Source organism: Balaenoptera borealis (assembly GCF_965194805.1).
Source record: "Balaenoptera borealis genome assembly, chromosome: 5".
Classification (NCBI taxonomy): Eukaryota; Metazoa; Chordata; class Mammalia; order Artiodactyla; family Balaenopteridae; genus Balaenoptera; species Balaenoptera borealis.
In genome coordinates this window covers 91,218,415-91,234,915 of record NC_138862.1, presented here as the reverse complement: position 1 = coordinate 91,234,915, position 16,501 = coordinate 91,218,415, and the positions used below count along the sequence as shown (strand labels likewise).

General features: G+C 34.8%; 1 protein-coding gene and 1 pseudogene across 5 annotated transcripts in view; one reads left to right on the top strand and one right to left on the bottom strand.

Moving 5' to 3' along the window:
* NAALADL2 (N-acetylated alpha-linked acidic dipeptidase like 2) overlaps window positions 1-16,501 on the top strand; it is a 1,512,458-nt gene that overhangs the window by 1,216,889 nt on the left and 279,068 nt on the right. The gene's annotated exons all lie outside the window — the stretch shown is intronic.
* Window positions 1-16,501, bottom strand: part of LOC309629767 (leptin receptor gene-related protein pseudogene) — a 336,046-nt pseudogene that overhangs the window by 203,036 nt on the left and 116,509 nt on the right. The gene's annotated exons all lie outside the window — the stretch shown is intronic.

The window sequence follows — 16,501 nt, the reverse complement described above, 5'->3', positions numbered from 1 at the left end:
TTGGGAGAAACACAGGCACCAGACTGGTTTAATGGCAATGGCTTTTCAAAACAGAGGAGAGATTATATTAAAGAATTCCAGACTGTCCTAAAATGGATTTTTTGCTGGAGGTTTCATTTGGAGTAATTAGGAATTGGATCTGAAAAAAACATTTTTGACATAGAATCCATTTGGAGAGATATTTTGTGTGTGTGTATATGTGTGTGTGTATGTGTGTGTTCTTGTCACTGACTTAATGGTGCATTTGGTGAGGTGCAGGTGAATTTTGCTTAACTTCAGGCAATACTTGAAAGTTTAATGATCTGAACCAGGCAACCAAGAAAAAGTAACAAGGGTAAGATCCTTAGTCTTGGGAAGAGACAGACACTTTAGGAGCGATTGTACCGGGAGCAGCAACAATGAGGCCCCAGCAACCGAGGTTTCACAGGAGTGTCAGTGTTGTAGCATAAGGATGACTTAGCTTAAGCAACAGCAACAGCCAGAAATACACTGTCTTCTGTAATTCCTAATCAGATCCTTTATTTTTGGTTAATTGGAGATATAAAAGACCTATGGAGTGACAACATTTTCTGGCTTCACATTTTTCTTTAACAATTTCTAGTCTTCAAATCTTTCCTCATACAATTAAGATAAGGGTCTCATTGAAATTGGGAAGTATCATCCCTTAGAGTGTGAATTATTCTCTGCTATACCACTTTATATATGACAAAATCTGTACAGGATGGAATGATTTTCCTAGGTATCCCTTAGTATACTAATTCTGTTTTGTGGTAAACGTGGAATTTTTATGGCCATACATTGTTATGCTAGTGATTTATATAGTATCATTTATTAGCTTAAAAGTGTATGTGTACATAAATTGTGCAAATTTTTAAACTGTGTAAAAATAGGTGAATACAATATATATATTAGAAATAATGACTGTTTATAACCAAACTTTTCGTAGTTGTAATGCAAAAGCAAGCATCAGAATGATTGTTAAGAAAATGTTTGTTAGGTAGAAATATGAAGTCCATTGGAAATGCAACAGGGTAAAAGTGTTGTCATTCCTTTATCTGAAGTTTCTAGAAGAACAGTGTACTCACTAATGCATAATTTCTTCATATTTGCTCTTTTTTCCTCTCTTCAATAAGCCCTCTAGTGAAAAAGAAAATAGACTATTAAATTTTACATGCAAATTTTCAGTAGTTTGCAAATGACTAGGGGCAATTCTGCCTATTAAATGACTTTATTCCCACTACTGCTATTTTCAAATGTTGAACATTCATTTTATGTTGAAATATATAGCTTAACTTTCATATTGCTGAGATTTACCATATTATGTGCTTGTCAAAATCTGCATGTTTCTTTTTTATAAGTTGTTAAAGAAATGTTCTATTAATATGTGTGCTCTTGCCGTACAGTCTTATAGTGCTATATTAACAGCTAAATATTTAATAAAATTATAACAAGATGTGAAGCACGCTTTACACAATATATTAAAATTTCCTCTTTGCTTATGTCTTGTTTTTATTCCACTTTTTAAATTTAGAAACATACACTGATGAATATAATGCATTGTATCATTTTTCACAGCTGGGGATTCAAATATATACTAATGGTATGTCAGAAATTCCTGGAATTAATTGCTTGATTCAGTGGGGAATAGAGTTCAATATAATCTTATTTAATTTTAAGTAGGTGTACTTTAAAGATACTGCTGGTGACAAATTGGTTTTATTTATTATATATTTTATCATTTTTAAAACTTTTATGGTCTGAATTAAATGGCACCAAATTAAATCTACTCTTAAAAATGTAAGCTTTCCTTTTACTTTCTTGCCTTTCAAAACAGTGTGTGGAAAGAAGTCTTGGCAGTTTGTGAAATATCCATGTTTATATCTGAATAATTATCTTCCATTTATGCTGATAGTTCAGTTTGTATTTGCTATGCTTATCAAGGCCCCAGAAAGTAAATAGAAATATCAAAATCACTGTTATTTAATGTAGCAGATGCTGAATAAATATGCTTAAAGCCTAAAAAGAATCTATATAAATTCTGGATATATCCTGACCAATTACATATCAGTTGGAGCTTTTCAAACTTCCAAAATGAATAAATCTGTGTGTGTGTGTATATATATATATATATATATATATATATATATATATATATATATATATGATCTTTATTCTCAGAGTATATATATATATATACATATACATATATATATATGTATATATATATGAATTTCCTTGCAGTCCTGTATTATCTTGGCTCTAAGCAACATGATTGAAATTAGGATAATTTAGGTTTAGAATGTTCTAAAAAAGCAAGTCATAAGGGATGAAAATATTTCAAAGTTCCTTGAAAAATTTTCTCCCAAATATTTCTGGGATCCTTTTTATTTTCCCTGAGTCCAAATAGTTCTGTCTGTCCTTGAGTTGTGTCTTCTCCATGAAATCTTTCCAAAGAGCTATATCCCACATGAATCTTTTCTTTCTCTGTATAGCTGTTATACTTACATAGTGAACTAATAGTTTATTTCTTAATTATATGTTGCTTTAGGTTTTTGTAAATGTTTGACACTGTAAAATTTTATTTGTTTCAAAAAGCAAAACTCTGGACTTCCCTGGCAGTCCAGTGGTTAAGACTCTATGTTTCCACTGCAGGGGGCAAGTGTTCGATCCCTAGTCAGGGAAATAAGATCTCACATACCGTGCAGCATGGCCAAAAAGAAAAACTCTAAAATATGATTCATTTCCTTGGGAATCCTTTATATTTTAATGACAAAAGCTGTTCTCAGGTAGTAGTGGTAGCTGATATTATAGCCGAAAAACTAGGCCCATTATGTATTCATTTAAAGATTTCCACATAGTCCTCTTTAAATATATCTAATTTTTCTTTTAAAGGATGTTTTTATTTAAAAAAAATATTAGTATTGATTAATTCATTTGTAAGGAGGGTGGTGGGAAATCAGCATTTCTTCTACTCTCCTATATCCCCTGACTGGGGCCCTGCAAATTAGACTGGACAAAAGACAGATTAACAAAAGAAAAACAAAATTTATTAATGTGTGCATTGCACATACAAGAGAACTCAGTGATGAGTAACTCAAAGAGGTGGTTAGAACTTGGGTTTATATAGCATCTTTACAAAGGACAATGAATTTGTACAGACGTGACAAGACAAAGGAAAGGGGTTTGAGGCTTTTAGGGGCGGCAAATTAGAAAGGAAAATATATGTTGGAAAAGAATGGAAGGGTTGTTTTAGCAAGGTTTGTTATGTAGATTCCTCTAGTGCCATCTGTCTGGGCTGAAAAGAGTCTAGAGTTGTCCCTGGTGATTAAGAACCACCTTGCCTTTCCTAGTAGAGAGGAGGAAGGCAGAGAATTTTTCCTATGTCTGCTTCCTCTCAATTACTTTCAGCTCAAAATAATCCTTATGTCAATGTAGCATATTTTGGGGTGGCATACTCTGCAACCCCTAACATTCATTCAAGAAATATTTATCAAGCATCTTCTATATACCAGCCACATTGCACAAGATCTGGGCTCTTACGGAGTATGCATTCTAGCAGGAGTAGCCTGATGATATACAAATTAATGAAGAGATGAACAAGAAATTATCACATGATAAGAGTACTATGTAGAAAATTAAAACAACAGGACATGATAGAGAGTGAGTGGTTGACTGCTTCATATTGGATAATCAAAGAGGTCTTCTGGGAGGAGATGACATTTATAAAACAGAAATAGAGTCACAGATGTAGAAAACAAACTTACGGTTACCCTGGTGGGAGGGGGAAGCGGAGGAGGGATAAATTGGGAGATTGGGATTGACATATACACACTACCATATATAAAATAGAAAACTAATAAGTACCTACTGTATAGCACAGAGAACTCTACTCAGTATTCTGTAATGACCTGTATGGGAAAAGAATCTAAAAAAGAGTGGATATATGTATATGTAAAACTTATTCACTTTACTGTACACCTAAAATTAACACAACATTGTAAATCAACTATGCTCCAATAAAAATAAAAAAAAAAAAAAAATTAAGACCTGAAGGAGCTGGCCAAGAAAAAACCAGGGGGCAAGTATTCCATGTGGTGGAATCAAGTAATCCTTAGTGTGTGATGTTAGTGGGTGAGGGAGGGAGAGTGCAGTACTAGAGGAGAGTGAGGAAGTAGTCAGGAGCCAGATATCAGGCTGGGTTTTCCAAACCAGGCTCAGTGTTTGGGTTTCATTTTGAGCGCAATGGGAAGCCTTTGGAAAGTTGAAACTAAGAGGGAGGATCATGGTAGGTTTTATATTTTTAGGGATTAGTCTAGCAATATTGTGTTTTCAAAAGCATTTTTCATGCTGCTAGCCTTTATGATGATTATGTTTAATGGCTAGATGATATATGATGAGTCATAATTTAAGTACTTATCTTTTGGGGTATTTAGGTTACTTTTAATATTCATTCCCTACTTATAATATTTAATACATTCAAAAAATAACATTATAGTATAAATAATGACATGGTAAATATCTTTATGTAAATAATTTTCCTCTTCTGTTAGATTGGTTATATGCTATAGGTTCTCAGAAACAAGGTAACTGGATCAAAGAACAGGAATTTTTTTTTCAAGCACTTAATACATCCTGCTAAATGACTTTCTAAAAGGCTGGTATTAAATTGTTTACATTGGTGATATAGGAGCACACAATTTATTGTAGGCTTACTGACTCAAATCCTGTTAATTAAATAAGCAAAAACCCCCAAATGATTACATATATTACATATTTAGCATAAGAGTAAAGCACTATTACTTAAAGTAAGAAATTAACTAACAAACACAACTATATAAAATACAACTTAGCTTAGACTTATACAATTTATGTGCTATCAGTTGTTATTTACCTTATGCTAAATCTGCTATCTCGGTCTAAATAGAACACACCGTGGTGCTTTCAGACTTGGAGAGCAGCCTGAATCTTAGTGATGCACATCCAAGAAAGTCTTTTGCAGATTTTCCTCAGGGCCTGGGGAGCAGCACAATTTGGCTTAAAGCCAGTCACTTTAGGGCAAGGGGCTTTCAAACACTTTCCAGCTCTAGCTCCTGTGAGCCAAGACCCTATCTATTGGTGAGTCCTGAAGTTTTTTTTTTTTTTTTTTTGAACTTATTTTAAGTTATTGTTCAATGTCAGAACAAAGAAATACATTGCTATTTAACTGAATGTATTTGAAACAGAAATCCAAATTTCATTGACAAAGTGATCCTCTTAGTAATTTGTCTATCCACCACAGCGTTCAGTTATCAGAAAAGAAACTTCTAGCTAGTAGTGTCTATAGTTGAAAACCCCTACCTCTCTTTCAGATAGCAGTGGGTGCAAATTATTACATTATTTGCTAACCTCTTTTTGCAATTCTTTGTGATTACTTATTAGCATGTGTCTTGTAGACAACCCTGAGAGATGAAACCTAATCATTCTTGATATTATTTGAAAGAGGAGCACCACCTTGCCTAATTATTCGTGTCATGCTAGGTTTATATATACATCTTCTTTATCCATTCATCTGTCAATAGACACTTAGGTTGCTTCTGTGTCTTGGCTATTGTAAGTACTGCTGCTATGAACATTAGGCTCTATGTACTTGTTTCTTGAGCTCTACCTCAGACCGACTGAATCGTAAGTCTGGGGATGGAGCCCAGCAACCTGTGTTGTAACAAGCCCTCAGGTGATCTCTTGAATGCTACGGTTTGAGAAACACTAAGTTACAAGTAAGGGGCAAAAGAAAGTGAATAGTACAGAATGACTATAAAAATTTGGTGTGAGGAACTGGGTGAATGTTGGGACCATATTTGGATCTAAGGAACACTGAGAAAAGAGCTGATTTGAGAGAAGATATCAATACATTTTTTCTTTGATTTATTTTTTATCAAAATTTTATCTATAGTAAGATACACTACACATAACATTTACCACCTTAATTATTCTTAAGTGTACAGTTCAGTAGTGTTATGTATATTCACATTGTTGTGCAATGAATCTCCAGAACTTTTTACACTGCAAAACTGAAACTCTATACCCATTAAACCAGTCCCCAGTTTCCTCCTCCCCCTAGTCCCTGGCAACCATCATTCTATTTTCTGTCTCTATGAATTTGACTACTCTAGATGCTTGATTGTATTAATCTGGTTGGGCAGCTATAACAAAACACCATAGACTGGGTGGTTTTATTTATTTTTTAAATTGTTTTTGTTTGTTTGTTTTTTGGGGTTTTTTGTTTTTTGTTTTTTTTGGCTGCTCAGTGTGCATGGTATGCAGGATTGCAGGATCTTAGTTCCCCGACCAGGGGTTGAACCCATGCCCCCTGCAGTGGAAGCCTGGAGTCTCAACCATTAGACCACCAGGCAAGTCCCATCTGGGTGGTTTAAACAACCAACATTTACTTCTCATAATTCTGGAAGCTGAAAAGTCCAGGGTCAAGGTGCTGGTTCCTGGTGAGAGCTCTCTTCCTATCTTGCAGACAACCACCTTCTTGCTGTGTCCTCACATGGTGGAGAAAGTTCTGGTGTCTCTTTCTCTTCTTTTAAGGTCACCAGCCCTATCAGATTAGGGCCCCACCCTTATGACCTCATTTAACCTTTGTTACTTCCTCATGGGCCCTATCTCCAAATACAGTCACATTTGAGGTTAGGGCTTCAACATATGAATTTGGGAGGAGGGGGACCCAATATAGTCCATAGCATTCATGTAAGTGGAATCCTACAGTATTTGTCTTTTTGTGACCAGCTTATTTCATTTAGCATAATGTAGAACTTAATCTTTGCTGAGTTAAGTTTGAAGTACCTATTCCACATCCAAGTGAGATGTCATGGTGGCAGATGGCAGGAGGGTATGCTAAATGGTCATTTGTGTGCTTTTTGTGTCTACCTGCAAAATGTCAAATCCAATACACAGTCTCATATAAAAGTAGTCTCTATTTTAAAGTGCTTTTAGTTCCAGATGTGGGGAAGAGGGGATTTCCAAAGTGAATTTTGAAAGCTGATGTCTTTGGAATCACAGCACTGGGGTTAAAGAATTGAGAATTAAGTGGGGAATTCCCTGGCAGTCCAGTGTTTAGAACTCTGTGCTTTCACACAAAGGAAAATTAAGTTAAAACAAGTGATAGAAGTGTGAGACTTCCTGGTACATGCTGACCAAAATAATGGGCCTAGGTCTGGTGCAAAGAAACTTAACATGTGGGGATTGGAATGGGGGTGAGAGTCATGTGTAGTGTCTGAGTATCCTAAGCACAGTGCTCCTTAGACACAACGGTGGCTACAAAGCTCTGATGAACTTATTCTAGCAAAACTGTCCCTAGGCTAGCAGTTATTTTGGCCCAGGGCTTTAAGGTTATGCCATGATGCTGTCATCTGTCAGAGTCAGACATAGTACCGCTGATGGTGTTATTTCCTCTACCTAACTTCTCACTCTCAGCACTTAACTTGCTTGAAATGGTAATACGTGATGGTTTGCCATCCATATCCTTTTGCCCTCCTGCTTGCCAACTCTGAATTTTTCAGCTTTTTCTCCCTGTGCCCTCCTAAAATTAAATGAATTACCTCTAAAAAAAACCTGAGCACCCTCCTGATTTACAACCTTCCCATAACCCTGGTCATAGAGAGGACAGCAAACTTTTTTCTGCTGTCTACTGAATGATGCTAAATATATGCAGAGTAACTCCAATGTTTCCTTCCTTTTGCATGTACCTTTTTTGAAGTGTCTGATTTTTTTTTTTTGAGGGAAGTTACTAAATTTTCGTTAAAAATATTTGCAGCCTGAGACAGTTAATGTTGAATTGAAAACCAGTTAGGTTTTTCAGTTAATTTTTTTAATGCCTGGCAGCTGGAATATATCATTAAAATGCTGACACTGGATTATTTAAAATTGCATTGCCTGTGAGACTAAGAGAAGCTATTTAAGACAAACCTCAAGAAGGCTGGTGGAATAATAGCTGAAGTTATGTTATGTCAGCCAATTCCTCAACATGGAACAGCACTGTGAAGCCAGAATTGTTATCATTCACTGAGATGTAAAATTTATATCTTGATCCTTTTGGTCATTAAAGGTCCTATAGGAAATGTACCCAGGGGGAGTGTGCTTTCAGCCATTGTGTTGACCAAAGGTCAATTTGGATGTTTCTGCTTTACCTTTTCAATCTGCTCATGGTTTCATTTAGATATAATCAGAGTACCGTTTTTGAAAGGGCTCTGGGGTTGTCACTCTATATACAGTGTGCATTTCATGAACAAATAGGTTTAGTAATTGCGATGACAGACAGGAAAGCTATTACAGAAGTGCCAAAGTGGCTGAGGGATCTATGGAGTTTTTTTAGCTGGTAAATTATTTTTGTTGCTGTTTCTCTTAAACTGAAAGAATTTTAATTTAGTTGATTAGTCAGCAGTCTACCGGCTCTTTCTGTACAAATTGAGGAACTCCTTCCTTATTTCCTTAGTTAAGCTGGGGGAGCAGGAAGTCATTGAACCAGGGATGGGGGTAGGTGGGGGAGGGAGGCAACAGCATAACAATCTAAGTTAGAAATCCCTACCTGTCATTCCATTTGCTATCCTTACATCTCTAAAGGATAGCAAAGCTTTTAGTCTGCAAAATGGGATAATAATACTTGTTTCACCCACCTCACAGGGTTGCACTATAATATGATGTCTGTTTGTAAATGATAAATCCTTATGTAAATGTCTCCTTGTAGTAAGTGAGGTGGTCCATCTTTGCATATTTTGATAATAATTTGATACTTGTCTAGAAAATATAAACACACACAAACCATGTAAATAAGAATGGTCCTTAAGTAAATCATGATTACTAAATGAATGGAGTTTTGTTCTTAGTTTTCCCCACTGTCTTTTGGCTTTCTATTCCCTCCCAGTATCCTCCTGGTAATTTGGGATGCCTACTTTAGTAACCCCCTACCCCAGCAAGGGTCTCATGCTGTTGTATCCATTCCCAAATCCTCTATATGAGAACTTTTTCTTCCCTAATCAACTAAAGTGGCAGTTACTTTCATCTGTCTCCTACCCAATACCACATACATTTTTGATGATACTAAATTGACCTTCTTATATTAAAAGGTTGTCTGCAATACAACTCTAAATACCCCATCTTTCTACTTGTGGACATTTTATAAAATGTTAACATTTCTGAAACTGTGAGATAGCTGTTAGATGGTTTATTTCTTTCCTACTATTTAAGAAAAACTTAAATTGCTACTATTCTGTACAATCAAGGGAATCTCAGAATTGGGAACATAGAACGTATAGTTCCGAGGGGATTTGGAACATGTAATTTAGGGGAGAGGGGCAGGCGATTCAGTCACAGATTTAAAGTTCAAAAATAGTAAACAAGTAGACAATGAAAAGTCTTTCTCCTAAGCCTGTTTCTCCCACCAGTACCTCTCTCCAGAGGCAAATAGTACTTGCATATGTAGTTGTCCCTCAGTATCTGCAGGGATTGGTTTCATGACAACTCCCCATCCCCGTCCCATACCAAACTCTGAGGATGTTCAAGTGCCGTATATGAAATGGCATAGTACATCCACAGATATAGAGGGCCAGCTGGATTAGAGCACATACATATACTTTTTTAATGTTACTTTTGTTTTTAAACACAAATGACAACATCTTATACAATCTTTTAATCTTTTACATTAAAAATATAAAAATATATCTTAGAGATTGTTTTTCTCCATTTGCAAAAATACCTTCATTGTTTTTTTTTTAGAGACAGCGTATTATTCCATTGAATAAATAGAATATCATTTATTTAATCTTCATAAAATTTGTCCTAATTTTTTTCTTCAGCAATATATGAGGCACTAGAATTCCCATGTCCTTTACAATGCAATCTATAATCAAAGTTGCCAAAGTGTTTCGTAAAGTAAATATAAAGGACACTTTATACGTCTTTTATGTATAAAAAACATTTATAATTTTTTTTTCTGTGAAATGTCAGTTCATATTCATTGACTCTTTTCCCCCAGGTTTTCGATTGTTCTTGTTTATGGTAATTTTTGTCAAGCAGAAAAGTCATAATTTCATGTAGTTGGACCAATCAATCTTTTTTGTCTTCTGAGTTTGTCTTTTGTACCCTAAGTTTATTAAAATTATCTTCTACTGTTTCCTCCATACTTTTATGATTTAGAGTTTTACACTTAAAAGAAGGGTTCATCTGGAATGTATTGTGGTATAAGATAGCATATAGTGGATACTATTTTATTTTATTAGTTGAGATTTTTATTTAAACCCAACAGAGTGGTTGAAATGTAAATACTTTTATAGTTCTAAAATAACACACCAGTTTTTATTGTTACACAAAGCCTTAAGTGGAGAGAAATAAAAAAGAAATAGGTCTTCTGCCATCATATGCCTCTTGGTCAGGGAGCTGAAGTTGGTCAGGGAAGTGGAAGGAGAAAAGAAAGAGAGTTTGGGGTGGGGGAGAATATGAGTTAGAAGTTACAGTAAAAACAAGGTCAAATGTCTTTATTCTTCTCCATTTGCACCTTTACAGAGTGATCTTTAAAACATTCATTAGTTCATGAATATATTTTAAATACAGTTTGAATTATTTCACATATAAAGTTATATTTTTCTACATTCGATAACAAGATTACAGTTTTAAAAATTAACAGAATGAAATGAGAATTAGTGTGTTTTTCAGTTTGCCAATTCTACTTGTATATACCAGAGGAATAACAATTCTTCACTGTTTAAGGCTGAGAATACTTTGTTAACACCCTGTGAGTTGGTTGTTAAAACTCTGCAGAAACCTTGAGATACTGGAGATTTTAGAAGTCCCATTTTATGGGTTGAAAATTGCCACTTTAAGATAACAACTTTTTTTTCCCCTACTCAATTTAATCTTTTAAAAAGGCATTGCAAGATATTTATTGATTTTTAAAAATATTTTTACCATTTTGAAAGTATATTTTATGTATAAGGAACTCAATATCAGATGCTGGTGTTAAGGATAAATTAAGTTTCTAGTTTAAAATATTAAAGAAAGTTGGTAGACATAACTTCCTGTTTCCTCTCAAAGATTGTTAGAGGAGATCTGTAATTCATTATTAAGAATACATACTAGATAGCAACTTGACACACTGGCATAAAAATACAAACTAAGTAAATGAAGAACACATAATACAAGCACTGAAGAGATGCCACAGATATACAGTTTGTTACAACCATATCCAGTAATTTAATATGACTTAAAAACGAAACAAAACTAGAATCCCAGGAAGAACACATTTAAGATTAGGATGTTCACCTGCATTAATGTGGTCTGTATGCTGCATGTATAAGCATGGTAGAGAGGAAAAAGCATTGCATTTGGAGTGAAAAGAACTGGGATCAAATCCTTGTTGTATTGATTTGAGGCCTCAGTTTTCTAATTTGTAAAATAAAACTGTTTTGCAAGGAGAGATCGCCCCTGTGGAACTCTTTGACAGGCTGGTTAACCCTATATAGACCCATTCTCAGAAATAATGTTTTAAAGTGCTTAGATTAAAATACACAGGATGACAAAAGAAACCAATTATATCAAAGTTCAATTAGCTAAATATGAAAGCACACAAATTTGCATTTTAGTAATATATAAACTTAAAAAAACTAAACACATTAAATACCAAAATCCAGCAAGGTATCTCATAACTTTCTTCTTTTCAAATTAGTGGTGAGTTTATCCAACAACTGAAATGTGAGATGAAGATGCCTCATTTCATTTGGTCACAAAGTTACAGATAATGCTAATACTATTGGGTTTATGGCCTCTTCACATTTGAATGAAAGGTTGAATTTCAGTTAGAATTGAGTAAAAATAAAAATGCTTTTTTTTTTGGTCCACCAGGTTCACAGATCTCCTAAATTTTTTATGTGGAGCTCAGGTTAATCACCTTGGGGCTTTGGGATTTTTAGGTTCTTTGTAGTTTCAAAATGTAGTAATTTCTCTATGATTCCTCACCTGTTTACATGTTCACATTGCCTAGGATCATGTTTATAAATTCTGAACGTTAAAAATGTAACAGAATTGTGTGAAACTACATCCAGTTGATCAAAAAACCACCAAAAAAACTCTACCATTAAAGTTTAATTTTTCACTAGTTCTGATTAAAATTTCTTATTCAAATAGGTGATCTACCATCTAAGAGTGTCCACATTAGTCAGAGTTCTCCAGGGTCCCAAGATCTGCAGTTGGCCAGCTAGAGACCCAGGAGAGCTGCTGGTATAAGTTCCAGCCCAAATGCCAGCAGGCTTGAGACCCAAGAAGAACTGACGTTTCAGCTGAATACAAAGAAGGAAAAGACCCATGTCCCAGCTCAAGGCAGTCAGGGAGGAGGAGTTCTCCCTTACTGGTGGGAAAGTCTGCCCTTTGTTCTATTTAAACCTTAAATTGATTGAATTAAGGCCCATCCACATTAGGGAGGGCAATCTGCTTTAGCCAGTCTACCAATTCAAATAAAAATCTCATCCAAAAACATGCTCACAGATATACCCAGAATAATACTGAGTAAATATCTGGGCACCTTGTGGCCTAGACAAGTTGACACATAAAATTAACCATCCCAGTGCCTATAATAAGAAATCATTTTTAAAATACCATAGGCATCATTATCACAATGTGAACATTATTACACTGGGAACATCTGGAAGATAAGTTGTTTCTACACAACTGAAGTTACAAAATAATACTGAAATGAAGATAAAGTGACTTAATCTTATTATAATATGTAGAATGTGGTACTTTCATTTTGAAAGTTATGCTTTTCTTGCTGTTTGAATAAGGAATCACCTTAGATTTCTTATGTATGTAGAATGAATATGTAAGCAAAGGAAAGCAGAATGTGGGAGAAATAAAATGTTTGAATTATTAAACAGATTTTTAAATACTTTAGAAACCTGTCAATGTATCTTGGTATTGCTATTCAACTAATACAAATGTTGACTTAATATCTTTATATTTCACTTTTATAATAATTTACTATGAGGTTTTGCCTTTCAGCTTAAAAGTATACTTGCAAAGAGCATACCCCTTTAGGATTGAGATAGTGATTTCATTTCAGGTCTTCAACAGACTAGTGGTAGGAGATTAAACAAGTGACATAATCATGGTCTTTGCCTGAACTTGCTTATTTTATAAACTGGAATAAAAATGTGTGCTATCAAACATTAATTGTGGAACATTTTGAACTCCTTGGATGAAATACTTAATTTGAATTTACTCAGCCTTGCAAATAAATTCAAAAAATTGATTGACCTGCACAAATTTGTTATCAACCTTCTCTCCCCCATGGTGGCTAACTTCTAGAAAAATGAAGGAAATAACTTTTCTTTCTACTTCCCTTTCAGATATTAGTGTTTCAGAGGTTGAGTAGATCAGAATCTATTACCTGATATGGACCCATTACAATCCACTGCAGTGCTGTGAGGGAAAACAAGTCACATTAAGATAGAAGGCAGATTTAGGATCACTTCAGGTCTGTAAATTTGGCCTAGATTTTAAAGTAGTGAATAATAAAAAAGATTTAGAGGATAGGGTTTGTGTGCCAGGAATGTTCTCCTTTTAAGGGAGATTCCCCAGATGAAATAACTTTGGGAAAAAAAAATCAATCTGAAAATTGGGTTCTTTTTTTATCCTATTTTACTCTGAAACTAGTTAGGAACAAAAGGACAAAATAAACATAGGCTTGAGGGTCCTGTAGTTCTGCCCCTCATCACTGATTAAATCACAGGAGAGTAGACGGTAGAAAACAAGGTGGTGGGAGAGACAGAGAGAGACACGGAGAGGAGAAATGTTGTGGGCTGGCAAGAGAAGTCCTCCACAAGACTTTACAGGGAAAGTCAGTAGGTAAGGAACAAGCCCCAGAAAGGCTCCTTAGGGAACTCTGTGTCACCCCTGATCCTCCAATCTTGGATTGGCTTTCTTGAAGCTTTTACTCTTCATTTGGGCTTAACTCTGACAGGAGACTCAATATCCCAGTGCCCCAAGCTGTAGAGTCAAGCTACACCTTGGGCCATGCAACCCTATTGTTCTGTACTCGGTCTTCCCTTTGTAAATAGTCTATGTTAGCACCATAGATGTGGTTTAAGAGATCTTAACCGTCAAAATATAATTTTAAAACAATTCTAGGTAATGCTCAGCCTGTTGCCATCTTAGAGTTGGTTTACAAAGGAGTTTAAGTATGACGGAGGTGGCAATACAAACCTTTAGGGAAAAGGTAGACTTTTCAATAAATGGGTAAAGTAAAGCAAACCAGAGTAGGGGAAGGAATGTAGAAGTATTTTAAGAAATGTGATTCTGAAGGCTGGATGTTACCCTTTTGATTTGCCTGGAAAATGGAATGCAATGAAAATATTAAAGCTATGCAATGGGATTAACCATGGAAAGAACAGAGAGACTAGAGAATCTGTACTGTCTCTGGAAAGAATGCCTGGGGCCAGTAAAAGACTGACGCAAAACAAGAATTTTGCTTTGTGTAACTGTTAGATCAAACAAAGAATGTAAGTATTGATTGGAGTGGGTCATTTCTGCCATTTCAATTATTTGCACATATGGGAAATTAATATTTTGTCAGAGGGAAGTTATTATATAACAATGATGACTGAGTAAAAGTGATATCAAAATCTAAAACCACAATTATTTTTAAAAATTTAATTAAATAATTTTTTTTTCAGACAACTCATGGAATTTAGAGTTGTCAATTTTTGATCCATGGCATTCCTCTGTTGAGAAAATTTTCTATCTAAGGAACATGGCTGATATTTACAGTGGATGTAAGAATTGTGTATATGCAATGAAATTAAAACCAAATCTATATTTTCATTGATGATAAGTAGGGTACATATGCTATCTCAAAAAGACATAGATGTTGCTGCAGTAAAGGGGAAGTAGACCACTTAGCCAATAAAATTAAAATTTATTTTTTAAGCATCTGAGAAAAGACTAGATTCCACCAAAGCCTCATTAATAACATACAAGAATGCAACAGCCTAGGTTTCACAAATTCAAATGCCTCCAGCCACCATTGACTACATTTGAATGAGTGAGGCAGGCTGAGCATGAGACACTAGTGATGGGACACTGGTGAATGTCTTGCCTGCTCAGTGCAATCAAATTCAATTAGAAAAAAGTTTATTCTGGCTCAACAAATACCTTCAAAGTTACCAGTTTTCGAAACTGATTTCAACTGGATCTCTCAAAAATACTTGGGACTTCTTACACAATGTAGTCTCTTTGCTTTTTGTGATCTAGTACTTAAGGGTAGCTCTTCTTTGGGAATAATCAAGACCCTCCCCAAACTATCCCAGTTGATATAAAACCTCCAGGAGTCTTTGCTCCAGGAGTCTTTGCCCCAGGAGTATATGAGGGAATGAAAAGGGATTAACTGTCTTTTCAGAAGATTAGGCTTTCAAAAGAAGAAAATTTCTGGGGCTCACCATAAAAAGCATTAGGTTGCTGGTTAGACTGTGTGCTAGAACACTCTTTTTACTTTCTATTTCCAAAGTGCTTAATTACCCAAGATATTTGCAAATAACATGAAGCTGAAACCATGCCTAGATTATAAACACTTACACAGACTTTCCATTTTAATTGATTTTAAATTTGTTGCAGTTATCTTTCTGTTAGGACCTCAAAAAAATGGATGGGTAATGAAACATTATTATATGTTTGAAAGATCTAGCACTGTAGTTGAAAAAAGTTGGAAAAACTCACTTTCTGAATATTACAATTCATATTTCCAAATCTTTTGATGGATTATATTTAAAAGTGTTTTTGAAATTATATCATGCCAAAGAAGCATGGGAAGGGGTTGAAGAGTCAATGTCTTGATTCAATGGCAAACATACATTGAATACATATGTTTTGCCCGATTTTGGATGTGATGTTCTCACACTATTGTCTCACTTCCCTCATGATTCCTGCTGAGGAGATTGGCATTCTTCCACATTTCATACTTGAGACAACAGCATCACAGAAAGAGTCTAGATTTTTGGAAATTTTACTAATGAAGACATTGTAAATCAATAATAGTTATAGGAACAGTTATTTTACTGGTTATGATTTTTTAATTATGCTTTGATTTATTTTTGTAAAGCTACGGTCATTTGTTTTGCATGCTAGACAACTCTTAGTTTAAGAAATAATAGTCTAGCACCGTTTATTTCCCTAGAGGTTGCACTTAGCTTTGTGGTTCTCTTTGGCCCATGGTATTTGGCATATACTCTTAACACACGTGGGGATATGATTTGATGAGGCAATTGAGAAATTCTTTTCTGTGGTTGTCCAAAAAACATTTTTAGAATAGAATTATATCTTACCAAGCTGTCCTTTAAATTTGTGGGAAAACTTTTAAAAAAAGACAAAACTAAACCTTTTGAGGGACTCAACATTCTCTTTTAACCAGCCATTACAGATCATAATAAATGTATGATAAAAATGCTTTTTAAGCAACAACAACAAGAAAAGCTTGATTTAG